Below are 26,150 nucleotides of genomic sequence, written 5' to 3'. Positions count from 1 at the left end.
ATTTGGAAATTTTTCCTCTAAGAATTGGTGGAGTTTTCTGTTTCTAAGATGACATGTGCCCTCAATCTTTTGTTTATTTCTGAATGATTTCAGAGCAAGAATAGTGGGAATTGTGATAATTTATTTCTCAGAATTGGAATCAATACAGAAGAAAGTGGAGCACAAGGCATTGTTCTAGTCTTCTTTGTGATTTTATTCCCTCAGAGCTTTGCAATGCAATCAAAGAGCCACAATTCCATTTCTCACAAAGATTCAGGACATCTTAAATTTTACCTGTCTTCAGTTAAAGACAAATGATAATGGCATAAATATTGTCATAACTGGAAGAAGCAACACACATGTGCAATTGGGACCACATCAGGTACCAATCAGACAGAAGGAAACACTTGGCTGCAATTATTATCTTTTGGTCCTCTGTTTTTGAATCTGTCTTAAAACAGAAATAGGGTTGTATTCCCATACCGGGATTCGAACCCGGGCCGCCTGGGTGAAAACCAGGAATCCTAACCGCTAGACCATATGGGAAGATGTCGATTGCGTCCTTCACTGTTTCATATAATATAAAAAAAAACATTTCACTGACATTATTTTGTTAAACAAAAATAATCCCACCATTTCAAAAATGAAGTAAATAAGGCAGGAGCCTTGTTAGCGCAGTAGGTAGCGCGTCAGTCTCATAATCTGAAGGTCGTGAGTTCAATCCTCACACAGGGCATTTTTATTGATGTTTGTTTTGAGAGCATGGCATTGCAATCTAAGAGATGCAGCACTTTGTCTAACAAACTTGACTGCATTCAAATTTTACCTTTCTTGTTGAGTGGAGTATTCTGCTTTTTTTTTTTCAAAATAAGCTTTCATAACTCACGTGACCACTAATAGATTTCAGACCAGCAATATCAGAAAAGATATCAAATAATTTGTCCAAGATGGACCCTATTTATATAAAATAGTTAATAGAAATCATTTTTCATGGTCATAGTCAAAACTTTGTCCTCAGAAATCTTACCGCCAATGGATTTTAGACCTTAATTAATGGCAAAGGTGTGTTCAAATCACTTATCACATTTACAACAATTTTTTATTTTGTGTTTCATGCTTTTTGCCCTGATAGAGGTACATTGCAATCTCCAAGCCTCTATTCTGTTACTTACAATATTGATAGAACATTTGGAAATTTTTCCTCTAAGAATTGGTGGAGTTTTCTGTTTCTAAGATGACATGTGCCCTCAATCTTTTGTTTATTTCTGAATGATTTCAGAGCAAGAATAGTGGGAATTGTGATAATTTATTTCTCAGAATTGGAATCAATACAGAAGAAAGTGGAGCACAAGGCATTGTTCTAGTCTTCTTTGTGATTTTATTCCCTCAGAGCTTTGCAATGCAATCAAAGAGCCACAATTCCATTTCTCACAAAGATTCAGGACATCTTAAATTTTACCTGTCTTCAGTTAAAGACAAATGATAATGGCATAAATATTGTCATAACTGGAAGAAGCAACACACATGTGCAATTGGGACCACATCAGGTACCAATCAGACAGAAGGAAACACTTGGCTGCAATTATTATCTTTTGGTCCTCTGTTTTTGAATCTGTCTTAAAACAGAAATAGGGTTGTATTCCCATACCGGGAGTCGAACCCGGGCCGCCTGGGTGAAAACCAGGAATCCTAACCGCTAGACCATATGGGAAGATGTCGATTGCGTCCTTCACTGTTTCATATAATATAAAAAAAAACATTTCACTGACATTATTTTGTTAAACAAAAATAATCCCACCATTTCAAAAATGAAGTAAATAAGGCAGGAGCCTTGTTAGCGCAGTAGGTAGCGCGTCAGTCTCATAATCTGAAGGTCTTGAGTTCAATCCTCACACAGGGCATTTTTATTGATGTTTGTTTTGAGAGCATGGCATTGCAATCTAAGAGATGCAGCACTTTGTCTAACAAACTTGACTGCATTCAAATTTTACCTTTCTTGTTGAGTGGAGTATTCTGCTTTTTTTTTTTCAAAATAAGCTTTCATAACTCACGTGACCACTAATAGATTTCAGACCAGCAATATCAGAAAAGATATCAAATAATTTGTCCAAGATGGACCCTATTTATATAAAATAGTTAATAGAAATCATTTTTCATGGTCATAGTCAAAACTTTGTCCTCAGAAATCTTACCGCCAATGGATTTTAGACCTTAATTAATGGCAAAGGTGTGTTCAAATCACTTATCACATTTACAACAATTTTTTATTTTGTGTTTCATGCTTTTTGCCCTGATAGAGGTACATTGCAATCTCCAAGCCTCTATTCTGTTACTTACAATATTGATAGAACATTTGGAAATTTTTCCTCTAAGAATTGGTGGAGTTTTCTGTTTCTAAGATGACATGTGCCCTCAATCTTTTGTTTATTTCTGAATGATTTCAGAGCAAGAATAGTGGGAATTGTGATAATTTATTTCTCAGAATTGGAATCAATACAGAAGAAAGTGGAGCACAAGGCATTGTTCTAGTCTTCTTTGTGATTTTATTCCCTCAGAGCTTTGCAATGCAATCAAAGAGCCACAATTCCATTTCTCACAAAGATTCAGGACATCTTAAATTTTACCTGTCTTCAGTTAAAGACAAATGATAATGGCATAAATATTGTCATAACTGGAAGAAGCAACACACATGTGCAATTGGGACCACATCAGGTACCAATCAGACAGAAGGAAACACTTGGCTGCAATTATTATCTTTTGGTCCTCTGTTTTTGAATCTGTCTTAAAACAGCAATAAGGTTGTATTCCCATACCGGGAGTCGAACCCGGGCCGCCTGGGTGAAAACCAGGAATCCTAACCGCTAGACCATATGGGAAGATGTCGATTGCGTCCTTCACTGTTTCATATAATATAAAAAAAAACATTTCACTGACATTATTTTGTTAAACAAAAATAATCCCACCATTTCAAAAATGAAGTAAATAAGGCAGGAGCCTTGTTAGCGCAGTAGGTAGCGCGTCAGTCTCATAATCTGAAGGTCGTGAGTTCAATCCTCACACAGGGCATTTTTATTGATGTTTGTTTTGAGAGCATGGCATTGCAATCTAATGGTGCATACACACGATCAGATTTTTTCTTCAGATATGGACGATAACGATTTAAAAATCGTTCAGTCGTTCATATCTGAAGGAAAATCGTTCATATCTGACATGCCTGAACGATGGACGATCAACGATGCGCGTTCCCGTTTGTCAGATAACGATATCTGACATCTGATGGGTTTGCAGTCAGACTTGGACGATTCCATTCATTTTAATGCAGTCAAAAATCGTTCAATCGTTCAAATCGTTCAAATCGTTCAAAACTTTGGTCAAATCGTTCAAATCGTTTAGTCGTTCAGTCGTTCATCTGACAAATCTGACAAGTCTGACAAATCTGACCGTGTGTACGCTCCATAAGAGATGCAGCACTTTGTCTAACAAACTTGACTGCATTCAAATTTTACCTTTCTTGTTGAGTGGAGTATTCTGTTTTTTTTTTTTCAAAATAAGCTTTCATAACTCACGTGACCACTAATAGATTTCAGACCAGCAATATCAGAAAAGATATCAAATAATTTGTCCAAGATGGACCCTATTTATATAAAATAGTTAATAGAAATCATTTTTCATGGTCATAGTCAAAACTTTGTCCTCAGAAATCTTACCGCCAATGGATTTTAGACCTTAATTAATGGCAAAGGTGTGTTCAAATCACTTATCACATTTACAACAATTTTTTATTTTGTGTTTCATGCTTTTTGCCCTGATAGAGGTACATTGCAATCTCCAAGCCTCTATTCTGTTACTTACAATATTGATAGAACATTTGGAAATTTTTCCTCTAAGAATTGGTGGAGTTTTCTGTTTCTAAGATGACATGTGCCCTCAATCTTTTGTTTATTTCTGAATGATTTCAGAGCAAGAATAGTGGGAATTGTGATAATTTATTTCTCAGAATTGGAATCAATACAGAAGAAAGTGGAGCACAAGGCATTGTTCTAGTCTTCTTTGTGATTTTATTCCCTCAGAGCTTTGCAATGCAATCAAAGAGCCACAATTCCATTTCTCACAAAGATTCAGGACATCTTAAATTTTACCTGTCTTCAGTTAAAGACAAATGATAATGGCATAAATTTTGTCATAACTGGAAGAAGCAACACACATGTGCAATTGGGACCACATCAGTTACCAATCAGACAGAAGGAAACACTTGGCTGCAATTATTATCTTTTGGTCCTCTGTTTTTGAATCTGTCTTAAAACAGCAATAAGGTTGTATTCCCATACCGGGAGTCGAACCCGGGCCACCTGGGTGAAAACCAGGAATCCTAGCCGCTAGACCATATGGGAAGATGTCGATTGCGTCCTTCACTGTTTCATATAATATAAAAAAAAACATTTCACTGACATTATTTTGTTAAACAAAAATAATCCCACCATGTCAAAAATGAAGTAAATAAGGCGGGAGCCTTGTTAGCACAGTAGGTAGCGCGTCAGTCTCATAATCTGAAGGTCGTGAGTTCAATCCTCACACAGGGCATTTTTATTGATGTTTGTTTTGAGAGCATGGCATTGCAATCTAATGGTGCATACACACGATCAGATTTTTTCTTCAGATATGGACGATAACGATTTAAAAATCGTTCAGTCGTTCATATCTGAAGGAAAATCGTTCATATCTGACATGCCTGAACGATGGACGATCAACGATGCGCGTTCCCGTTTGTCAGATAACGATATCTGACATCTGATGGGTTTGCAGTCAGACTTGGACGATTCCATTCATTTTAATGCAGTCAAAAATCGTTCAATCGTTCAAATCGTTCAAAACTTTGGTCAAATCGTTCAAATCGTTCAAATCGTTTAGTCGTTCAGTCGTTCATCTGACAAATCTGACAAGTCTGACAAATCTGACCGTGTGTACGCTCCATAAGAGATGCAGCACTTTGTCTAACAAACTTGACTGCATTCAAATTTTACCTTTCTTGTTGAGTGGAGTATTCTGTTTTTTTTTTTTCAAAATAAGCTTTCATAACTCACGTGACCACTAATAGATTTCAGACCAGCAATATCAGAAAAGATATCAAATAATTTGTCCAAGATGGACCCTATTTATATAAAATAGTTAATAGAAATCATTTTTCATGGTCATAGTCAAAACTTTGTCCTCAGAAATCTTACCGCCAATGGATTTTAGACCTTAATTAATGGCAAAGGTGTGTTCAAATCACTTATCACATTTACAACAATTTTTTATTTTGTGTTTCATGCTTTTTGCCCTGATAGAGGTACATTGCAATCTCCAAGCCTCTATTCTGTTACTTACAATATTGATAGAACATTTGGAAATTTTTCCTCTAAGAATTGGTGGAGTTTTCTGTTTCTAAGATGACATGTGCCCTCAATCTTTTGTTTATTTCTGAATGATTTCAGAGCAAGAATAGTGGGAATTGTGATAATTTATTTCTCAGAATTGGAATCAATACAGAAGAAAGTGGAGCACAAGGCATTGTTCTAGTCTTCTTTGTGATTTTATTCCCTCAGAGCTTTGCAATGCAATCAAAGAGCCACAATTCCATTTCTCACAAAGATTCAGGACATCTTAAATTTTACCTGTCTTCAGTTAAAGACAAATGATAATGGCATAAATTTTGTCATAACTGGAAGAAGCAACACACATGTGCAATTGGGACCACATCAGTTACCAATCAGACAGAAGGAAACACTTGGCTGCAATTATTATCTTTTGGTCCTCTGTTTTTGAATCTGTCTTAAAACAGCAATAAGGTTGTATTCCCATACCGGGAGTCGAACCCGGGCCGCCTGGGTGAAAACCAGGAATCCTAACCGCTAGACCATATGGGAAGATGTCGATTGCGTCCTTCACTGTTTCATATAATATAAAAAAAAAACATTTCACTGACATTATTTTGTTAAACAAAAATAATCCCACCATGTCAAAAATGAAGTAAATAAGGCAGGAGCCTTGTTAGCGCAGTAGGTAGCGCGTCAGTCTCATAATCTGAAGGTCGTGAGTTCAATCCTCACACAGGGCATTTTTATTGATGTTTGTTTTGAGAGCATGGCATTGCAATCTAATGGTGCATACACACGATCAGATTTTTTCTTCAGATATGGACGATAACGATTTAAAAATCGTTCAGTCGTTCATATCTGAAGGAAAATCGTTCATATCTGACATGCCTGAACGATGGACGATCAACGATGCGCGTTCCCGTTTGTCAGATAACGATATCTGACATCTGATGGGTTTGCAGTCAGACTTGGACGATTCCATTCATTTTAATGCAGTCAAAAATCGTTCAATCGTTCAAATCGTTCAAATCGTTCCAAACTTTGGTCAAATCGTTCAAATCGTTTAGTCGTTCAGTCGTTCATCTGACAAATCTGACAAATCTGACCGTGTGTACGCTCCATAAGAGATGCAGCACTTTGTCTAACAAACTTGACTGCATTCAAATTTTACCTTTCTTGTTGAGTGGAGTATTCTGTTTTTTTTTTTTCAAAATAAGCTTTCATAACTCACGTGACCACTAATAGATTTCAGACCAGCAATATCAGAAAAGATATCAAATAATTTGTCCAAGATGGACCCTATTTATATAAAATAGTTAATAGAAATCATTTTTCATGGTCATAGTCAAAACTTTGTCCTCAGAAATCTTACCGCCAATGGATTTTAGACCTTAATTAATGGCAAAGGTGTGTTCAAATCACTTATCACATTTACAACAATTTTTTATTTTGTGTTTCATGCTTTTTGCCCTGATAGAGGTACATTGCAATCTCCAAGCCTCTATTCTGTTACTTACAATATTGATAGAACATTTGGAAATTTTTCCTCTAAGAATTGGTGGAGTTTTCTGTTTCTAAGATGACATGTGCCCTCAATCTTTTGTTTATTTCTGAATGATTTCAGAGCAAGAATAGTGGGAATTGTGATAATTTATTTCTCAGAATTGGAATCAATACAGAAGAAAGTGGAGCACAAGGCATTGTTCTAGTCTTCTTTGTGATTTTATTCCCTCAGAGCTTTGCAATGCAATCAAAGAGCCACAATTCCATTTCTCACAAAGATTCAGGACATCTTAAATTTTACCTGTCTTCAGTTAAAGACAAATGATAATGGCATAAATTTTGTCATAACTGGAAGAAGCAACACACATGTGCAATTGGGACCACATCAGTTACCAATCAGACAGAAGGAAACACTTGGCTGCAATTATTATCTTTTGGTCCTCTGTTTTTGAATCTGTCTTAAAACAGCAATAAGGTTGTATTCCCATACCGGGAGTCGAACCCGGGCCACCTGGGTGAAAACCAGGAATCCTAGCCGCTAGACCATATGGGAAGATGTCGATTGCGTCCTTCACTGTTTCATATAATATAAAAAAAAACATTTCACTGACATTATTTTGTTAAACAAAAATAATCCCACCATGTCAAAAATGAAGTAAATAAGGCAGGAGCCTTGTTAGCGCAGTAGGTAGCGCGTCAGTCTCATAATCTGAAGGTCGTGAGTTCAATCCTCACACAGGGCATTTTTATTGATGTTTGTTTTGAGAGCATGGCATTGCAATCTAATGGTGCATACACACGATCAGATTTTTTCTTCAGATATGGACGATAACGATTTAAAAATCGTTCAGTCGTTCATATCTGAAGGAAAATCGTTCATATCTGACATGCCTGAACGATGGACGATCAACGATGCGCGTTCCCGTTTGTCAGATAACGATATCTGACATCTGATGGGTTTGCAGTCAGACTTGGACGATTCCATTCATTTTAATGCAGTCAAAAATCGTTCAATCGTTCAAATCGTTCAAATCGTTCCAAACTTTGGTCAAATCGTTCAAATCGTTTAGTCGTTCAGTCGTTCATCTGACAAATCTGACAAGTCTGACAAATCTGACCGTGTGTACGCTCCATAAGAGATGCAGCACTTTGTCTAACAAACTTGACTGCATTCAAATTTTACCTTTCTTGTTGAGTGGAGTATTCTGTTTTTTTTTTTTCAAAATAAGCTTTCATAACTCACGTGACCACTAATAGATTTCAGACCAGCAATATCAGAAAAGATATCAAATAATTTGTCCAAGATGGACCCTATTTATATAAAATAGTTAATAGAAATCATTTTTCATGGTCATAGTCAAAACTTTGTCCTCAGAAATCTTACCGCCAATGGATTTTAGACCTTAATTAATGGCAAAGGTGTGTTCAAATCACTTATCACATTTACAACAATTTTTTATTTTGTGTTTCATGCTTTTTGCCCTGATAGAGGTACATTGCAATCTCCAAGCCTCTATTCTGTTACTTACAATATTGATAGAACATTTGGAAATTTTTCCTCTAAGAATTGGTGGAGTTTTCTGTTTCTAAGATGACATGTGCCCTCAATCTTTTGTTTATTTCTGAATGATTTCAGAGCAAGAATAGTGGGAATTGTGATAATTTATTTCTCAGAATTGGAATCAATACAGAAGAAAGTGGAGCACAAGGCATTGTTCTAGTCTTCTTTGTGATTTTATTCCCTCAGAGCTTTGCAATGCAATCAAAGAGCCACAATTCCATTTCTCACAAAGATTCAGGACATCTTAAATTTTACCTGTCTTCAGTTAAAGACAAATGATAATGGCATAAATTTTGTCATAACTGGAAGAAGCAACACACATGTGCAATTGGGACCACATCAGGTACCAATCAGACAGAAGGAAACACTTGGCTGCAATTATTATCTTTTGGTCCTCTGTTTTTGAATCTGTCTTAAAACAGCAATAAGGTTGTATTCCCATACCGGGAGTCGAACCCGGGCCGCCTGGGTGAAAACCAGGAATCCTAACCGCTAGACCATATGGGAAGATGTCGATTGCGTCCTTCACTGTTTCATATAATATAAAAAAAAAACATTTCACTGACATTATTTTGTTAAACAAAAATAATCCCACCATGTCAAAAATGAAGTAAATAAGGCAGGAGCCTTGTTAGCGCAGTAGGTAGCGCGTCAGTCTCATAATCTGAAGGTCGTGAGTTCAATCCTCACACAGGGCATTTTTATTGATGTTTGTTTTGAGAGCATGGCATTGCAATCTAATGGTGCATACACACGATCAGATTTTTTCTTCAGATATGGACGATAACGATTTAAAAATCGTTCAGTCGTTCATATCTGAAGGAAAATCGTTCATATCTGACATGCCTGAACGATGGACGATCAACGATGCGCGTTCCCGTTTGTCAGATAACGATATCTGACATCTGATGGGTTTGCAGTCAGACTTGGACGATTCCATTCATTTTAATGCAGTCAAAAATCGTTCAATCGTTCAAATCGTTCAAATCGTTCCAAACTTTGGTCAAATCGTTCAAATCGTTTAGTCGTTCAGTCGTTCATCTGACAAATCTGACAAGTCTGACAAATCTGACCGTGTGTACGCTCCATAAGAGATGCAGCACTTTGTCTAACAAACTTGACTGCATTCAAATTTTACCTTTCTTGTTGAGTGGAGTATTCTGTTTTTTTTTTTTCAAAATAAGCTTTCATAACTCACGTGACCACTAATAGATTTCAGACCAGCAATATCAGAAAAGATATCAAATAATTTGTCCAAGATGGACCCTATTTATATAAAATAGTTAATAGAAATCATTTTTCATGGTCATAGTCAAAACTTTGTCCTCAGAAATCTTACCGCCAATGGATTTTAGACCTTAATTAATGGCAAAGGTGTGTTCAAATCACTTATCACATTTACAACAATTTTTTATTTTGTGTTTCATGCTTTTTGCCCTGATAGAGGTACATTGCAATCTCCAAGCCTCTATTCTGTTACTTACAATATTGATAGAACATTTGGAAATTTTTCCTCTAAGAATTGGTGGAGTTTTCTGTTTCTAAGATGACATGTGCCCTCAATCTTTTGTTTATTTCTGAATGATTTCAGAGCAAGAATAGTGGGAATTGTGATAATTTATTTCTCAGAATTGGAATCAATACAGAAGAAAGTGGAGCACAAGGCATTGTTCTAGTCTTCTTTGTGATTTTATTCCCTCAGAGCTTTGCAATGCAATCAAAGAGCCACAATTCCATTTCTCACAAAGATTCAGGACATCTTAAATTTTACCTGTCTTCAGTTAAAGACAAATGATAATGGCATAAATATTGTCATAACTGGAAGAAGCAACACACATGTGCAATTGGGACCACATCAGGTACCAATCAGACAGAAGGAAACACTTGGCTGCAATTATTATCTTTTGGTCCTCTGTTTTTGAATCTGTCTTAAAACAGAAATAGGGTTGTATTCCCATACCGGGAGTCGAACCCGGGCCGCCTGGGTGAAAACCAGGAATCCTAACCGCTAGACCATATGGGAAGATGTCGATTGCATCCTTCACTGTTTCATATAATATAAAAAAAAACATTTCACTGACATTATTTTGTTAAACAAAAATAATCCCACCATTTCAAAAATGAAGTAAATAAGGCAGGAGCCTTGTTAGCGCAGTAGGTAGCGCGTCAGTCTCATAATCTGAAGGTCGTGAGTTCAATCCTCACACAGGGCATTTTTATTGATGTTTGTTTTGAGAGCATGGCATTGCAATCTAAGAGATGCAGCACTTTGTCTAACAAACTTGACTGCATTCAAATTTTACCTTTCTTGTTGAGTGGAGTATTCTGCTTTTTTTTTTTCAAAATAAGCTTTCATAACTCACGTGACCACTAATAGATTTCAGACCAGCAATATCAGAAAAGATATCAAATAATTTGTCCAAGATGGACCCTATTTATATAAAATAGTTAATAGAAATCATTTTTCATGGTCATAGTCAAAACTTTGTCCTCAGAAATCTTACCGCCAATGGATTTTAGACCTTAATTAATGGCAAAGGTGTGTTCAAATCACTTATCACATTTACAACAATTTTTTATTTTGTGTTTCATGCTTTTTGCCCTGATAGAGGTACATTGCAATCTCCAAGCCTCTATTCTGTTACTTACAATATTGATAGAACATTTGGAAATTTTTCCTCTAAGAATTGGTGGAGTTTTCTGTTTCTAAGATGACATGTGCCCTCAATCTTTTGTTTATTTCTGAATGATTTCAGAGCAAGAATAGTGGGAATTGTGATAATTTATTTCTCAGAATTGGAATCAATACAGAAGAAAGTGGAGCACAAGGCATTGTTCTAGTCTTCTTTGTGATTTTATTCCCTCAGAGCTTTGCAATGCAATCAAAGAGCCACAATTCCATTTCTCACAAAGATTCAGGACATCTTAAATTTTACCTGTCTTCAGTTAAAGACAAATGATAATGGCATAAATATTGTCATAACTGGAAGAAGCAACACACATGTGCAATTGGGACCACATCAGGTACCAATCAGACAGAAGGAAACACTTGGCTGCAATTATTATCTTTTGGTCCTCTGTTTTTGAATCTGTCTTAAAACAGAAATAGGGTTGTATTCCCATACCGGGAGTCGAACCCAGGCCGCCTGGGTGAAAACCAGGAATCCTAACCGCTAGACCATATGGGAAGATGTCGATTGCGTCCTTCACTGTTTCATATAATATAAAAAAAAACATTTCACTGACATTATTTTGTTAAACAAAAATAATCCCACCATATCAAAAATGAAGTAAATAAGGCAGGAGCCTTGTTAGCGCAGTAGGTAGCGCGTCAGTCTCATAATCTGAAGGTCGTGAGTTCAATCCTCACACAGGGCATTTTTATTGATGTTTGTTTTGAGAGCATGGCATTGCAATCTAATGGTGCATACACACGATCAGATTTTTTCTTCAGATATGGACGATAACGATTTAAAAATCGTTCAGTCGTTCATATCTGAAGGAAAATCGTTCATATCTGACATGCCTGAACGATGGACGATCAACGATGCGCGTTCCCGTTTGTCAGATAACGATATCTGACATCTGATGGGTTTGCAGTCAGACTTGGACGATTCCATTCATTTTAATGCAGTCAAAAATCGTTCAATCGTTCAAATCGTTCAAATCGTTCAAAACTTTGGTCAAATCGTTCAAATCGTTTAGTCGTTCAGTCGTTCATCTGACAAATCTGACAAGTCTGACAAATCTGACCGTGTGTACGCTCCATAAGAGATGCAGCACTTTGTCTAACAAACTTGACTGCATTCAAATTTTACCTTTCTTGTTGAGTGGAGTATTCTGTTTTTTTTTTTTCAAAATAAGCTTTCATAACTCACGTGACCACTAATAGATTTCAGACCAGCAATATCAGAAAAGATATCAAATAATTTGTCCAAGATGGACCCTATTTATATAAAATAGTTAATAGAAATCATTTTTCATGGTCATAGTCAAAACTTTGTCCTCAGAAATCTTACCGCCAATGGATTTTAGACCTTAATTAATGGCAAAGGTGTGTTCAAATCACTTATCACATTTACAACAATTTTTTATTTTGTGTTTCATGCTTTTTGCCCTGATAGAGGTACATTGCAATCTCCAAGCCTCTATTCTGTTACTTACAATATTGATAGAACATTTGGAAATTTTTCCTCTAAGAATTGGTGGAGTTTTCTGTTTCTAAGATGACATGTGCCCTCAATCTTTTGTTTATTTCTGAATGATTTCAGAGCAAGAATAGTGGGAATTGTGATAATTTATTTCTCAGAATTGGAATCAATACAGAAGAAAGTGGAGCACAAGGCATTGTTCTAGTCTTCTTTGTGATTTTATTCCCTCAGAGCTTTGCAATGCAATCAAAGAGCCACAATTCCATTTCTCACAAAGATTCAGGACATCTTAAATTTTACCTGTCTTCAGTTAAAGACAAATGATAATGGCATAAATTTTGTCATAACTGGAAGAAGCAACACACATGTGCAATTGGGACCACATCAGTTACCAATCAGACAGAAGGAAACACTTGGCTGCAATTATTATCTTTTGGTCCTCTGTTTTTGAATCTGTCTTAAAACAGCAATAAGGTTGTATTCCCATACCGGGAGTCGAACCCGGGCCACCTGGGTGAAAACCAGGAATCCTAGCCGCTAGACCATATGGGAAGATGTCGATTGCGTCCTTCACTGTTTCATATAATATAAAAAAAAACATTTCACTGACATTATTTTGTTAAACAAAAATAATCCCACCATGTCAAAAATGAAGTAAATAAGGCAGGAGCCTTGTTAGCGCAGTAGGTAGCGCGTCAGTCTCATAATCTGAAGGTCGTGAGTTCAATCCTCACACAGGGCATTTTTATTGATGTTTGTTTTGAGAGCATGGCATTGCAATCTAATGGTGCATACACACGATCAGATTTTTTCTTCAGATATGGACGATAACGATTTAAAAATCGTTCAGTCGTTCATATCTGAAGGAAAATCGTTCATATCTGACATGCCTGAACGATGGACGATCAACGATGCGCGTTCCCGTTTGTCAGATAACGATATCTGACATCTGATGGGTTTGCAGTCAGACTTGGACGATTCCATTCATTTTAATGCAGTCAAAAATCGTTCAATCGTTCAAATCGTTCAAATCGTTCCAAACTTTGGTCAAATCGTTCAAATCGTTTAGTCGTTCAGTCGTTCATCTGACAAATCTGACAAGTCTGACAAATCTGACCGTGTGTACGCTCCATAAGAGATGCAGCACTTTGTCTAACAAACTTGACTGCATTCAAATTTTACCTTTCTTGTTGAGTGGAGTATTCTGTTTTTTTTTTTTCAAAATAAGCTTTCATAACTCACGTGACCACTAATAGATTTCAGACCAGCAATATCAGAAAAGATATCAAATAATTTGTCCAAGATGGACCCTATTTATATAAAATAGTTAATAGAAATCATTTTTCATGGTCATAGTCAAAACTTTGTCCTCAGAAATCTTACCGCCAATGGATTTTAGACCTTAATTAATGGCAAAGGTGTGTTCAAATCACTTATCACATTTACAACAATTTTTTATTTTGTGTTTCATGCTTTTTGCCCTGATAGAGGTACATTGCAATCTCCAAGCCTCTATTCTGTTACTTACAATATTGATAGAACATTTGGAAATTTTTCCTCTAAGAATTGGTGGAGTTTTCTGTTTCTAAGATGACATGTGCCCTCAATCTTTTGTTTATTTCTGAATGATTTCAGAGCAAGAATAGTGGGAATTGTGATAATTTATTTCTCAGAATTGGAATCAATACAGAAGAAAGTGGAGCACAAGGCATTGTTCTAGTCTTCTTTGTGATTTTATTCCCTCAGAGCTTTGCAATGCAATCAAAGAGCCACAATTCCATTTCTCACAAAGATTCAGGACATCTTAAATTTTACCTGTCTTCAGTTAAAGACAAATGATAATGGCATAAATATTGTCATAACTGGAAGAAGCAACACACATGTGCAATTGGGACCACATCAGGTACCAATCAGACAGAAGGAAACACTTGGCTGCAATTATTATCTTTTGGTCCTCTGTTTTTGAATCTGTCTTAAAACAGAAATAGGGTTGTATTCCCATACCGGGAGTCGAACCCGGGCCGCCTGGGTGAAAACCAGGAATCCTAACCGCTAGACCATATGGGAAGATGTCGATTGCATCCTTCACTGTTTCATATAATATAAAAAAAAACATTTCACTGACATTATTTTGTTAAACAAAAATAATCCCACCATTTCAAAAATGAAGTAAATAAGGCAGGAGCCTTGTTAGCGCAGTAGGTAGCGCGTCAGTCTCATAATCTGAAGGTCGTGAGTTCAATCCTCACACAGGGCATTTTTATTGATGTTTGTTTTGAGAGCATGGCATTGCAATCTAAGAGATGCAGCACTTTGTCTAACAAACTTGACTGCATTCAAATTTTACCTTTCTTGTTGAGTGGAGTATTCTGCTTTTTTTTTTTCAAAATAAGCTTTCATAACTCACGTGACCACTAATAGATTTCAGACCAGCAATATCAGAAAAGATATCAAATAATTTGTCCAAGATGGACCCTATTTATATAAAATAGTTAATAGAAATCATTTTTCATGGTCATAGTCAAAACTTTGTCCTCAGAAATCTTACCGCCAATGGATTTTAGACCTTAATTAATGGCAAAGGTGTGTTCAAATCACTTATCACATTTACAACAATTTTTTATTTTGTGTTTCATGCTTTTTGCCCTGATAGAGGTACATTGCAATCTCCAAGCCTCTATTCTGTTACTTACAATATTGATAGAACATTTGGAAATTTTTCCTCTAAGAATTGGTGGAGTTTTCTGTTTCTAAGATGACATGTGCCCTCAATCTTTTGTTTATTTCTGAATGATTTCAGAGCAAGAATAGTGGGAATTGTGATAATTTATTTCTCAGAATTGGAATCAATACAGAAGAAAGTGGAGCACAAGGCATTGTTCTAGTCTTCTTTGTGATTTTATTCCCTCAGAGCTTTGCAATGCAATCAAAGAGCCACAATTCCATTTCTCACAAAGATTCAGGACATCTTAAATTTTACCTGTCTTCAGTTAAAGACAAATGATAATGGCATAAATATTGTCATAACTGGAAGAAGCAACACACATGTGCAATTGGGACCACATCAGGTACCAATCAGACAGAAGGAAACACTTGGCTGCAATTATTATCTTTTGGTCCTCTGTTTTTGAATCTGTCTTAAAACAGAAATAGGGTTGTATTCCCATACCGGGAGTCGAACCCAGGCCGCCTGGGTGAAAACCAGGAATCCTAACCGCTAGACCATATGGGAAGATGTCGATTGCGTCCTTCACTGTTTCATATAATATAAAAAAAAACATTTCACTGACATTATTTTGTTAAACAAAAATAATCCCACCATATCAAAAATGAAGTAAATAAGGCAGGAGCCTTGTTAGCGCAGTAGGTAGCGCGTCAGTCTCATAATCTGAAGGTCGTGAGTTCAATCCTCACACAGGGCATTTTTATTGATGTTTGTTTTGAGAGCATGGCATTGCAATCTAATGGTGCATACACACGATCAGATTTTTTCTTCAGATATGGACGATAACGATTTAAAAATCGTTCAGTCGTTCATATCTGAAGGAAAATCGTTCATATCTGACATGCCTGAACGATGGACGATCAACGATGCGCGTTCCCGTTTGTCAGATAACGATATCTGACATCTGATGGGTTTGCAGTCAGACTTGGACGATTCCATTCATTTTAATGCAGTCAAAAATCGTTCAATCGTTCAAATCGTTCAAATCGTTCAAAACTTTGGTCAAATCGTTCAAATCGTTTAGTCGTTCAGTCGTTCATCTGACAAATCTGACAAGTCTGACAAATCTGACCGTGTGTACGCTCCATAAGAGATGCAGCACTTTGTCTAACAAACTTGACTGCATTCAAATTTTACCTTTCTTGTTGAGTGGAGTATTCTGTTTTTTTTTTTTCAAAATAAGCTTTCATAACTCACGTGACCACTAATAGATTTCAGACCAGCAATATCAGAAAAGATATCAAATAATTTGTCCAAGATGGACCCTATTTATATAAAATAGTTAATAGAAATCATTTTTCATGGTCATAGTCAAAACTTTGTCCTCAGAAATCTTACCGCCAATGGATTTTAGACCTTAATTAATGGCAAAGGTGTGTTCAAATCACTTATCACATTTACAACAATTTTTTATTTTGTGTTTCATGCTTTTTGCCCTGATAGAGGTACATTGCAATCTCCAAGCCTCTATTCTGTTACTTACAATATTGATAGAACATTTGGAAATTTTTCCTCTAAGAATTGGTGGAGTTTTCTGTTTCTAAGATGACATGTGCCCTCAATCTTTTGTTTATTTCTGAATGATTTCAGAGCAAGAATAGTGGGAATTGTGATAATTTATTTCTCAGAATTGGAATCAATACAGAAGAAAGTGGAGCACAAGGCATTGTTCTAGTCTTCTTTGTGATTTTATTCCCTCAGAGCTTTGCAATGCAATCAAAGAGCCACAATTCCATTTCTCACAAAGATTCAGGACATCTTAAATTTTACCTGTCTTCAGTTAAAGACAAATGATAATGGCATAAATTTTGTCATAACTGGAAGAAGCAACACACATGTGCAATTGGGACCACATCAGTTACCAATCAGACAGAAGGAAACACTTGGCTGCAATTATTATCTTTTGGTCCTCTGTTTTTGAATCTGTCTTAAAACAGCAATAAGGTTGTATTCCCATACCGGGAGTCGAACCCGGGCCACCTGGGTGAAAACCAGGAATCCTAGCCGCTAGACCATATGGGAAGATGTCGATTGCGTCCTTCACTGTTTCATATAATATAAAAAAAAACATTTCACTGACATTATTTTGTTAAACAAAAATAATCCCACCATGTCAAAAATGAAGTAAATAAGGCGGGAGCCTTGTTAGCACAGTAGGTAGCGCGTCAGTCTCATAATCTGAAGGTCGTGAGTTCAATCCTCACACAGGGCATTTTTATTGATGTTTGTTTTGAGAGCATGGCATTGCAATCTAATGGTGCATACACACGATCAGATTTTTTCTTCAGATATGGACGATAACGATTTAAAAATCGTTCAGTCGTTCATATCTGAAGGAAAATCGTTCATATCTGACATGCCTGAACGATGGACGATCAACGATGCGCGTTCCCGTTTGTCAGATAACGATATCTGACATCTGATGGGTTTGCAGTCAGACTTGGACGATTCCATTCATTTTAATGCAGTCAAAAATCGTTCAATCGTTCAAATCGTTCAAAACTTTGGTCAAATCGTTCAAATCGTTCAAATCGTTTAGTCGTTCAGTCGTTCATCTGACAAATCTGACAAGTCTGACAAATCTGACCGTGTGTACGCTCCATAAGAGATGCAGCACTTTGTCTAACAAACTTGACTGCATTCAAATTTTACCTTTCTTGTTGAGTGGAGTATTCTGTTTTTTTTTTTTCAAAATAAGCTTTCATAACTCACGTGACCACTAATAGATTTCAGACCAGCAATATCAGAAAAGATATCAAATAATTTGTCCAAGATGGACCCTATTTATATAAAATAGTTAATAGAAATCATTTTTCATGGTCATAGTCAAAACTTTGTCCTCAGAAATCTTACCGCCAATGGATTTTAGACCTTAATTAATGGCAAAGGTGTGTTCAAATCACTTATCACATTTACAACAATTTTTTATTTTGTGTTTCATGCTTTTTGCCCTGATAGAGGTACATTGCAATCTCCAACCTCTATTCTGTTACTTACAATATTGATAGAACATTTGGAAATTTTTCCTCTAAGAATTGGTGGAGTTTTCTGTTTCTAAGATGACATGTGCCCTCAATCTTTTGTTTATTTCTGAATGATTTCAGAGCAAGAATAGTGGGAATTGTGATAATTTATTTCTCAGAATTGGAATCAATACAGAAGAAAGTGGAGCACAAGGCATTGTTCTAGTCTTCTTTGTGATTTTATTCCCTCAGAGCTTTGCAATGCAATCAAAGAGCCACAATTCCATTTCTCACAAAGATTCAGGACATCTTAAATTTTACCTGTCTTCAGTTAAAGACAAATGATAATGGCATAAATATTGTCATAACTGGAAGAAGCAACACACATGTGCAATTGGGACCACATCAGGTACCAATCAGACAGAAGGAAACACTTGGCTGCAATTATTATCTTTTGGTCCTCTGTTTTTGAATCTGTCTTAAAACAGCAATAAGGTTGTATTCCCATACCGGGAGTCGAACCCGGGCCGCCTGGGTGAAAACCAGGAATCCTAACCGCTAGACCATATGGGAAGATGTCGATTGCGTCCTTCACTGTTTCATATAATATAAAAAAAAACATTTCACTGACATTATTTTGTTAAACAAAAATAATCCCACCATTTCAAAAATGAAGTAAATAAGGCAGGAGCCTTGTTAGCGCAGTAGGTAGCGCGTCAGTCTCATAATCTGAAGGTCGTGAGTTCAATCCTCACACAGGGCATTTTTATTGATGTTTGTTTTGAGAGCATGGCATTGCAATCTAATGGTGCATACACACGATCAGATTTTTTCTTCAGATATGGACGATAACGATTTAAAAATCGTTCAGTCGTTCATATCTGAAGGAAAATCGTTCATATCTGACATGCCTGAACGATGGACGATCAACGATGCGCGTTCCCGTTTGTCAGATAACGATATCTGACATCTGATGGGTTTGCAGTCAGACTTGGACGATTCCATTCATTTTAATGCAGTCAAAAATCGTTCAATCGTTCAAATCGTTCAAATCGTTCAAAACTTTGGTCAAATCGTTCAAATCGTTTAGTCGTTCAGTCGTTCATCTGACAAATCTGACAAGTCTGACAAATCTGACCGTGTGTACGCTCCATAAGAGATGCAGCACTTTGTCTAACAAACTTGACTGCATTCAAATTTTACCTTTCTTGTTGAGTGGAGTATTCTGTTTTTTTTTTTTCAAAATAAGCTTTCATAACTCACGTGACCACTAATAGATTTCAGACCAGCAATATCAGAAAAGATATCAAATAATTTGTCCAAGATGGACCCTATTTATATAAAATAGTTAATAGAAATCATTTTTCATGGTCATAGTCAAAACTTTGTCCTCAGAAATCTTACCGCCAATGGATTTTAGACCTTAATTAATGGCAAAGGTGTGTTCAAATCACTTATCACATTTACAACAATTTTTTATTTTGTGTTTCATGCTTTTTGCCCTGATAGAGGTACATTGCAATCTCCAAGCCTCTATTCTGTTACTTACAATATTGATAGAACATTTGGAAATTTTTCCTCTAAGAATTGGTGGAGTTTTCTGTTTCTAAGATGACATGTGCCCTCAATCTTTTGTTTATTTCTGAATGATTTCAGAGCAAGAATAGTGGGAATTGTGATAATTTATTTCTCAGAATTGGAATCAATACAGAAGAAAGTGGAGCACAAGGCATTGTTCTAGTCTTCTTTGTGATTTTATTCCCTCAGAGCTTTGCAATGCAATCAAAGAGCCACAATTCCATTTCTCACAAAGATTCAGGACATCTTAAATTTTACCTGTCTTCAGTTAAAGACAAATGATAATGGCATAAATTTTGTCATAACTGGAAGAAGCAACACACATGTGCAATTGGGACCACATCAGTTACCAATCAGACAGAAGGAAACACTTGGCTGCAATTATTATCTTTTGGTCCTCTGTTTTTGAATCTGTCTTAAAACAGCAATAAGGTTGTATTCCCATACCGGGAGTCGAACCCGGGCCACCTGGGTGAAAACCAGGAATCCTAGCCGCTAGACCATATGGGAAGATGTCGATTGCGTCCTTCACTGTTTCATATAATATAAAAAAAAACATTTCACTGACATTATTTTGTTAAACAAAAATAATCCCACCATGTCAAAAATGAAGTAAATAAGGCGGGAGCCTTGTTAGCGCAGTAGGTAGCGCGTCAGTCTCATAATCTGAAGGTCGTGAGTTCAATCCTCACACAGGGCATTTTTATTGATGTTTGTTTTGAGAGCATGGCATTGCAATCTAATGGTGCATACACACGATCAGATTTTTTCTTCAGATATGGACGATAACGATTTAAAAATCGTTCAGTCGTTCATATCTGAAGGAAAATCGTTCATATCTGACATGCCTGAACGATGGACGATCAACGATGCGCGTTCCCGTTTGTCAGATAACGATATCTGACATCTGATGGGTTTGCAGTCAGACTTGGACGATTCCATTCATTTTAATGCAGTCAAAAATCGTTCAATCGTTCAAATCGTTCAAAACTTTGGTCAAATCGTTCAAATCGTTCAAATCGTTTAGTCGTTCAGTCGTTCATCTGACAAATCTGACAAGTCTGACAAATCTGACCGTGTGTACGCTCCATAAGAGATGCAGCACTTTGTCTAACAAACTTGACTGCATTCAAATTTTACCTTTCTTGTTGAGTGGAGTATTCTGTTTTTTTTTTTTCAAAATAAGCTTTCATAACTCACGTGACCACTAATAGATTTCAGACCAGCAATATCAGAAAAGATATCAAATAATTTGTCCAAGATGGACCCTATTTATATAAAATAGTTAATAGAAATCATTTTTCATGGTCATAGTCAAAACTTTGTCCTCAGAAATCTTACCGCCAATGGATTTTAGACCTTAATTAATGGCAAAGGTGTGTTCAAATCACTTATCACATTTACAACAATTTTTTATTTTGTGTTTCATGCTTTTTGCCCTGATAGAGGTACATTGCAATCTCCAAGCCTCTATTCTGTTACTTACAATATTGATAGAACATTTGGAAATTTTTCCTCTAAGAATTGGTGGAGTTTTCTGTTTCTAAGATGACATGTGCCCTCAATCTTTTGTTTATTTCTGAATGATTTCAGAGCAAGAATAGTGGGAATTGTGATAATTTATTTCTCAGAATTGGAATCAATACAGAAGAAAGTGGAGCACAAGGCATTGTTCTAGTCTTCTTTGTGATTTTATTCCCTCAGAGCTTTGCAATGCAATCAAAGAGCCACAATTCCATTTCTCACAAAGATTCAGGACATCTTAAATTTTACCTGTCTTCAGTTAAAGACAAATGATAATGGCATAAATTTTGTCATAACTGGAAGAAGCAACACACATGTGCAATTGGGACCACATCAGTTACCAATCAGACAGAAGGAAACACTTGGCTGCAATTATTATCTTTTGGTCCTCTGTTTTTGAATCTGTCTTAAAACAGCAATAAGGTTGTATTCCCATACCGGGAGTCGAACCCGGGCCACCTGGGTGAAAACCAGGAATCCTAGCCGCTAGACCATATGGGAAGATGTCGATTGCGTCCTTCACTGTTTCATATAATATAAAAAAAAACATTTCACTGACATTATTTTGTTAAACAAAAATAATCCCACCATGTCAAAAATGAAGTAAATAAGGCAGGAGCCTTGTTAGCACAGTAGGTAGCGCGTCAGTCTCATAATCTGAAGGTCGTGAGTTCAATCCTCACACAGGGCATTTTTATTGATGTTTGTTTTGAGAGCATGGCATTGCAATCTAATGGTGCATACACACGATCAGATTTTTTCTTCAGATATGGACGATAACGATTTAAAAATCGTTCAGTCGTTCATATCTGAAGGAAAATCGTTCATATCTGACATGCCTGAACGATGGACGATCAACGATGCGCGTTCCCGTTTGTCAGATAACGATATCTGACATCTGATGGGTTTGCAGTCAGACTTGGACGATTCCATTCATTTTAATGCAGTCAAAAATCGTTCAATCGTTCAAATCGTTCAAAACTTTGGTCAAATCGTTCAAATCGTTCAAATCGTTTAGTCGTTCAGTCGTTCATCTGACAAATCTGACAAGTCTGACAAATCTGACCGTGTGTACGCTCCATAAGAGATGCAGCACTTTGTCTAACAAACTTGACTGCATTCAAATTTTACCTTTCTTGTTGAGTGGAGTATTCTGTTTTTTTTTTTTCAAAATAAGCTTTCATAACTCACGTGACCACTAATAGATTTCAGACCAGCAATATCAGAAAAGATATCAAATAATTTGTCCAAGATGGACCCTATTTATATAAAATAGTTAATAGAAATCATTTTTCATGGTCATAGTCAAAACTTTGTCCTCAGAAATCTTACCGCCAATGGATTTTAGACCTTAATTAATGGCAAAGGTGTGTTCAAATCACTTATCACATTTACAACAATTTTTTATTTTGTGTTTCATGCTTTTTGCCCTGATAGAGGTACATTGCAATCTCCAAGCCTCTATTCTGTTACTTACAATATTGATAGAACATTTGGAAATTTTTCCTCTAAGAATTGGTGGAGTTTTCTGTTTCTAAGATGACATGTGCCCTCAATCTTTTGTTTATTTCTGAATGATTTCAGAGCAAGAATAGTGGGAATTGTGATAATTTATTTCTCAGAATTGGAATCAATACAGAAGAAAGTGGAGCACAAGGCATTGTTCTAGTCTTCTTTGTGATTTTATTCCCTCAGAGCTTTGCAATGCAATCAAAGAGCCACAATTCCATTTCTCACAAAGATTCAGGACATCTTAAATTTTACCTGTCTTCAGTTAAAGACAAATGATAATGGCATAAATATTGTCATAACTGGAAGAAGCAACACACATGTGCAATTGGGACCACATCAGGTACCAATCAGACAGAAGGAAACACTTGGCTGCAATTATTATCTTTTGGTCCTCTGTTTTTGAATCTGTCTTAAAACAGAAATAGGGTTGTATTCCCATACCGGGAGTCGAACCCGGGCCGCCTGGGTGAAAACCAGGAATCCTAACCGCTAGACCATATGGGAAGATGTCGATTGCGTCCTTCACTGTTTCATATAATATAAAAAAAAACATTTCACTGACATTATTTTGTTAAACAAAAATAATCCCACCATTTCAAAAATGAAGTAAATAAGGCAGGAGCCTTGTTAGCGCAGTAGGTAGCGCGTCAGTCTCATAATCTGAAGGTCGTGAGTTCAATCCTCACACAGGGCATTTTTATTGATGTTTGTTTTGAGAGCATGGCATTGCAATCTAAGAGATGCAGCACTTTGTCTAACAAACTTGACTGCATTCAAATTTTACCTTTCTTGTTGAGTGGAGTATTCTGCTTTTTTTTTTTCAAAATAAGCTTTCATAACTCACGTGACCACTAATAGATTTCAGACCAGCAATATCAGAAAAGATATCAAATAATTTGTCCAAGATGGACCCTATTTATATAAAATAGTTAATAGAAATCATTTTTCATGGTCATAGTCAAAACTTTGTCCTCAGAAATCTTACCGCCAATGGATTTTAGACCTTAATTAATGGCAAAGGTGTGTTCAAATCACTTATCACATTTACAACAATTTTTTATTTTGTGTTTCATGCTTTTTGCCCTGATAGAGGTACATTGCAATCTCCAAGCCTCTATTCTGTTACTTACAATATTGATAGAACATTTGGAAATTTTTCCTCTAAGAATTGGTGGAGTTTTCTGTTTCTAAGATGACATGTGCCCTCAATCTTTTGTTTATTTCTGAATGATTTCAGAGCAAGAATAGTGGGAATTGTGATAATTTATTTCTCAGAATTGGAATCAATACAGAAGAAAGTGGAGCACAAGGCATTGTTCTAGTCTTCTTTGTGATTTTATTCCCTCAGAGCTTTGCAATGCAATCAAAGAGCCACAATTCCATTTCTCACAAAGATTCAGGACATCTTAAATTTTACCTGTCTTCAGTTAAAGACAAATGATAATGGCATAAATATTGTCATAACTGGAAGAAGCAACACACATGTGCAATTGGGACCACATCAGGTACCAATCAGACAGAAGGAAACACTTGGCTGCAATTATTATCTTTTGGTCCTCTGTTTTTGAATCTGTCTTAAAACAGAAATAGGGTTGTATTCCCATACCGGGAGTCGAACCCGGGCCGCCTGGGTGAAAACCAGGAATCCTAACCGCTAGACCATATGGGAAGATGTCGATTGCGTCCTTCACTGTTTCATATAATATAAAAAAAAACATTTCACTGACATTATTTTGTTAAACAAAAATAATCCCACCATTTCAAAAATGAAGTAAATAAGGCAGGAGCCTTGTTAGCGCAGTAGGTAGCGCGTCAGTCTCATAATCTGAAGGTCGTGAGTTCAATCCTCACACAGGGCATTTTTATTGATGTTTGTTTTGAGAGCATGGCATTGCAATCTAATGGTGCATACACACGATCAGATTTTTTCTTCAGATATGGACGATAACGATTTAAAAATCGTTCAGTCGTTCATATCTGAAGGAAAATCGTTCATATCTGACATGCCTGAACGATGGACGATCAACGATGCGCGTTCCCGTTTGTCAGATAACGATATCTGACATCTGATGGGTTTGCAGTCAGACTTGGACGATTCCATTCATTTTAATGCAGTCAAAAATCGTTCAATCGTTCAAATCGTTCAAAACTTTGGTCAAATCGTTCAAATCGTTCAAATCGTTTAGTCGTTCAGTCGTTCATCTGACAAATCTGACAAGTCTGACAAATCTGACCGTGTGTACGCTCCATAAGAGATGCAGCACTTTGTCTAACAAACTTGACTGCATTCAAATTTTACCTTTCTTGTTGAGTGGAGTATTCTGTTTTTTTTTTTTCAAAATAAGCTTTCATAACTCACGTGACCACTAATAGATTTCAGACCAGCAATATCAGAAAAGATATCAAATAATTTGTCCAAGATGGACCCTATTTATATAAAATAGTTAATAGAAATCATTTTTCATGGTCATAGTCAAAACTTTGTCCTCAGAAATCTTACCGCCAATGGATTTTAGACCTTAATTAATGGCAAAGGTGTGTTCAAATCACTTATCACATTTACAACAATTTTTTATTTTGTGTTTCATGCTTTTTGCCCTGATAGAGGTACATTGCAATCTCCAAGCCTCTATTCTGTTACTTACAATATTGATAGAACATTTGGAAATTTTTCCTCTAAGAATTGGTGGAGTTTTCTGTTTCTAAGATGACATGTGCCCTCAATCTTTTGTTTATTTCTGAATGATTTCAGAGCAAGAATAGTGGGAATTGTGATAATTTATTTCTCAGAATTGGAATCAATACAGAAGAAAGTGGAGCACAAGGCATTGTTCTAGTCTTCTTTGTGATTTTATTCCCTCAGAGCTTTGCAATGCAATCAAAGAGCCACAATTCCATTTCTCACAAAGATTCAGGACATCTTAAATTTTACCTGTCTTCAGTTAAAGACAAATGATAATGGCATAAATATTGTCATAACTGGAAGAAGCAACACACATGTGCAATTGGGACCACATCAGGTACCAATCAGACAGAAGGAAACACTTGGCTGCAATTATTATCTTTTGGTCCTCTGTTTTTGAATCTGTCTTAAAACAGAAATAGGGTTGTATTCCCATACCGGGAGTCGAACCCGGGCCGCCTGGGTGAAAACCAGGAATCCTAACCGCTAGACCATATGGGAAGATGTCGATTGCGTCCTTCACTGTTTCATATAATATAAAAAAAAACATTTCACTGACATTATTTTGTTAAACAAAAATAATCCCACCATTTCAAAAATGAAGTAAATAAGGC

At 36.3% G+C, this 26,150-nt stretch overlaps 37 non-coding genes across 37 annotated transcripts; 18 read left to right on the top strand and 19 right to left on the bottom strand.

Moving 5' to 3' along the window:
* Positions 1 to 453: 453 nt before the first annotated feature.
* Positions 454 to 525, bottom strand: TRNAE-UUC (transfer RNA glutamic acid (anticodon UUC)). Its single transcript has one exon. It is a non-coding gene; the product is annotated as a tRNA-Glu (tRNA).
* Positions 526 to 642: 117 nt separating this feature from the next.
* On the top strand, positions 643 to 715 carry TRNAM-CAU (transfer RNA methionine (anticodon CAU)). Its single transcript has one exon. It is a non-coding gene; the product is annotated as a tRNA-Met (tRNA).
* A 903-nt stretch (positions 716 to 1,618) lies between these two features.
* TRNAE-UUC (transfer RNA glutamic acid (anticodon UUC)) lies at positions 1,619 to 1,690 on the bottom strand. Its single transcript has one exon. It is a non-coding gene; the product is annotated as a tRNA-Glu (tRNA).
* Positions 1,691 to 1,807: 117 nt separating this feature from the next.
* On the top strand, positions 1,808 to 1,880 carry TRNAM-CAU (transfer RNA methionine (anticodon CAU)). Its single transcript has one exon. It is a non-coding gene; the product is annotated as a tRNA-Met (tRNA).
* Positions 1,881 to 2,783: 903 nt separating this feature from the next.
* Positions 2,784 to 2,855, bottom strand: TRNAE-UUC (transfer RNA glutamic acid (anticodon UUC)). The gene has a single exon. It is a non-coding gene; the product is annotated as a tRNA-Glu (tRNA).
* A 117-nt stretch (positions 2,856 to 2,972) lies between these two features.
* Positions 2,973 to 3,045, top strand: TRNAM-CAU (transfer RNA methionine (anticodon CAU)). The gene has a single exon. It is a non-coding gene; the product is annotated as a tRNA-Met (tRNA).
* A 1,253-nt stretch (positions 3,046 to 4,298) lies between these two features.
* TRNAE-UUC (transfer RNA glutamic acid (anticodon UUC)) lies at positions 4,299 to 4,370 on the bottom strand. Its single transcript has one exon. It is a non-coding gene; the product is annotated as a tRNA-Glu (tRNA).
* A 117-nt stretch (positions 4,371 to 4,487) lies between these two features.
* Positions 4,488 to 4,560, top strand: TRNAM-CAU (transfer RNA methionine (anticodon CAU)). Its single transcript has one exon. It is a non-coding gene; the product is annotated as a tRNA-Met (tRNA).
* A 1,253-nt stretch (positions 4,561 to 5,813) lies between these two features.
* On the bottom strand, positions 5,814 to 5,885 carry TRNAE-UUC (transfer RNA glutamic acid (anticodon UUC)). The gene has a single exon. It is a non-coding gene; the product is annotated as a tRNA-Glu (tRNA).
* A 118-nt stretch (positions 5,886 to 6,003) lies between these two features.
* Positions 6,004 to 6,076, top strand: TRNAM-CAU (transfer RNA methionine (anticodon CAU)). Its single transcript has one exon. It is a non-coding gene; the product is annotated as a tRNA-Met (tRNA).
* Positions 6,077 to 7,320: 1,244 nt separating this feature from the next.
* Positions 7,321 to 7,392, bottom strand: TRNAE-UUC (transfer RNA glutamic acid (anticodon UUC)). Its single transcript has one exon. It is a non-coding gene; the product is annotated as a tRNA-Glu (tRNA).
* A 117-nt stretch (positions 7,393 to 7,509) lies between these two features.
* Positions 7,510 to 7,582, top strand: TRNAM-CAU (transfer RNA methionine (anticodon CAU)). Its single transcript has one exon. It is a non-coding gene; the product is annotated as a tRNA-Met (tRNA).
* A 1,253-nt stretch (positions 7,583 to 8,835) lies between these two features.
* Positions 8,836 to 8,907, bottom strand: TRNAE-UUC (transfer RNA glutamic acid (anticodon UUC)). Its single transcript has one exon. It is a non-coding gene; the product is annotated as a tRNA-Glu (tRNA).
* A 118-nt stretch (positions 8,908 to 9,025) lies between these two features.
* TRNAM-CAU (transfer RNA methionine (anticodon CAU)) lies at positions 9,026 to 9,098 on the top strand. Its single transcript has one exon. It is a non-coding gene; the product is annotated as a tRNA-Met (tRNA).
* A 1,253-nt stretch (positions 9,099 to 10,351) lies between these two features.
* On the bottom strand, positions 10,352 to 10,423 carry TRNAE-UUC (transfer RNA glutamic acid (anticodon UUC)). The gene has a single exon. It is a non-coding gene; the product is annotated as a tRNA-Glu (tRNA).
* Positions 10,424 to 10,540: 117 nt separating this feature from the next.
* On the top strand, positions 10,541 to 10,613 carry TRNAM-CAU (transfer RNA methionine (anticodon CAU)). Its single transcript has one exon. It is a non-coding gene; the product is annotated as a tRNA-Met (tRNA).
* A 903-nt stretch (positions 10,614 to 11,516) lies between these two features.
* TRNAE-UUC (transfer RNA glutamic acid (anticodon UUC)) lies at positions 11,517 to 11,588 on the bottom strand. Its single transcript has one exon. It is a non-coding gene; the product is annotated as a tRNA-Glu (tRNA).
* A 117-nt stretch (positions 11,589 to 11,705) lies between these two features.
* On the top strand, positions 11,706 to 11,778 carry TRNAM-CAU (transfer RNA methionine (anticodon CAU)). Its single transcript has one exon. It is a non-coding gene; the product is annotated as a tRNA-Met (tRNA).
* Positions 11,779 to 13,031: 1,253 nt separating this feature from the next.
* On the bottom strand, positions 13,032 to 13,103 carry TRNAE-UUC (transfer RNA glutamic acid (anticodon UUC)). The gene has a single exon. It is a non-coding gene; the product is annotated as a tRNA-Glu (tRNA).
* Positions 13,104 to 13,220: 117 nt separating this feature from the next.
* Positions 13,221 to 13,293, top strand: TRNAM-CAU (transfer RNA methionine (anticodon CAU)). Its single transcript has one exon. It is a non-coding gene; the product is annotated as a tRNA-Met (tRNA).
* Positions 13,294 to 14,546: 1,253 nt separating this feature from the next.
* Positions 14,547 to 14,618, bottom strand: TRNAE-UUC (transfer RNA glutamic acid (anticodon UUC)). The gene has a single exon. It is a non-coding gene; the product is annotated as a tRNA-Glu (tRNA).
* Positions 14,619 to 14,735: 117 nt separating this feature from the next.
* Positions 14,736 to 14,808, top strand: TRNAM-CAU (transfer RNA methionine (anticodon CAU)). The gene has a single exon. It is a non-coding gene; the product is annotated as a tRNA-Met (tRNA).
* A 903-nt stretch (positions 14,809 to 15,711) lies between these two features.
* On the bottom strand, positions 15,712 to 15,783 carry TRNAE-UUC (transfer RNA glutamic acid (anticodon UUC)). The gene has a single exon. It is a non-coding gene; the product is annotated as a tRNA-Glu (tRNA).
* Positions 15,784 to 15,900: 117 nt separating this feature from the next.
* On the top strand, positions 15,901 to 15,973 carry TRNAM-CAU (transfer RNA methionine (anticodon CAU)). Its single transcript has one exon. It is a non-coding gene; the product is annotated as a tRNA-Met (tRNA).
* Positions 15,974 to 17,226: 1,253 nt separating this feature from the next.
* TRNAE-UUC (transfer RNA glutamic acid (anticodon UUC)) lies at positions 17,227 to 17,298 on the bottom strand. Its single transcript has one exon. It is a non-coding gene; the product is annotated as a tRNA-Glu (tRNA).
* A 117-nt stretch (positions 17,299 to 17,415) lies between these two features.
* Positions 17,416 to 17,488, top strand: TRNAM-CAU (transfer RNA methionine (anticodon CAU)). Its single transcript has one exon. It is a non-coding gene; the product is annotated as a tRNA-Met (tRNA).
* Positions 17,489 to 18,740: 1,252 nt separating this feature from the next.
* TRNAE-UUC (transfer RNA glutamic acid (anticodon UUC)) lies at positions 18,741 to 18,812 on the bottom strand. Its single transcript has one exon. It is a non-coding gene; the product is annotated as a tRNA-Glu (tRNA).
* A 117-nt stretch (positions 18,813 to 18,929) lies between these two features.
* TRNAM-CAU (transfer RNA methionine (anticodon CAU)) lies at positions 18,930 to 19,002 on the top strand. Its single transcript has one exon. It is a non-coding gene; the product is annotated as a tRNA-Met (tRNA).
* A 1,253-nt stretch (positions 19,003 to 20,255) lies between these two features.
* On the bottom strand, positions 20,256 to 20,327 carry TRNAE-UUC (transfer RNA glutamic acid (anticodon UUC)). Its single transcript has one exon. It is a non-coding gene; the product is annotated as a tRNA-Glu (tRNA).
* Positions 20,328 to 20,444: 117 nt separating this feature from the next.
* TRNAM-CAU (transfer RNA methionine (anticodon CAU)) lies at positions 20,445 to 20,517 on the top strand. Its single transcript has one exon. It is a non-coding gene; the product is annotated as a tRNA-Met (tRNA).
* Positions 20,518 to 21,770: 1,253 nt separating this feature from the next.
* On the bottom strand, positions 21,771 to 21,842 carry TRNAE-UUC (transfer RNA glutamic acid (anticodon UUC)). The gene has a single exon. It is a non-coding gene; the product is annotated as a tRNA-Glu (tRNA).
* A 117-nt stretch (positions 21,843 to 21,959) lies between these two features.
* Positions 21,960 to 22,032, top strand: TRNAM-CAU (transfer RNA methionine (anticodon CAU)). The gene has a single exon. It is a non-coding gene; the product is annotated as a tRNA-Met (tRNA).
* Positions 22,033 to 23,285: 1,253 nt separating this feature from the next.
* Positions 23,286 to 23,357, bottom strand: TRNAE-UUC (transfer RNA glutamic acid (anticodon UUC)). Its single transcript has one exon. It is a non-coding gene; the product is annotated as a tRNA-Glu (tRNA).
* A 117-nt stretch (positions 23,358 to 23,474) lies between these two features.
* On the top strand, positions 23,475 to 23,547 carry TRNAM-CAU (transfer RNA methionine (anticodon CAU)). Its single transcript has one exon. It is a non-coding gene; the product is annotated as a tRNA-Met (tRNA).
* A 903-nt stretch (positions 23,548 to 24,450) lies between these two features.
* On the bottom strand, positions 24,451 to 24,522 carry TRNAE-UUC (transfer RNA glutamic acid (anticodon UUC)). Its single transcript has one exon. It is a non-coding gene; the product is annotated as a tRNA-Glu (tRNA).
* A 117-nt stretch (positions 24,523 to 24,639) lies between these two features.
* On the top strand, positions 24,640 to 24,712 carry TRNAM-CAU (transfer RNA methionine (anticodon CAU)). The gene has a single exon. It is a non-coding gene; the product is annotated as a tRNA-Met (tRNA).
* Positions 24,713 to 25,965: 1,253 nt separating this feature from the next.
* On the bottom strand, positions 25,966 to 26,037 carry TRNAE-UUC (transfer RNA glutamic acid (anticodon UUC)). Its single transcript has one exon. It is a non-coding gene; the product is annotated as a tRNA-Glu (tRNA).
* Positions 26,038 to 26,150: the final 113 nt, after the last annotated feature.

The sequence above is a fragment of the Taudactylus pleione genome, unplaced genomic scaffold (genome assembly GCF_031769625.1).
Source record: "Taudactylus pleione unplaced genomic scaffold, aTauple2 ptg000248l, whole genome shotgun sequence".
NCBI lineage: Eukaryota > Metazoa > Chordata > Amphibia > Anura > Myobatrachidae > Taudactylus > Taudactylus pleione.
This window is presented reverse-complemented; position numbering and strand designations above follow the sequence as displayed.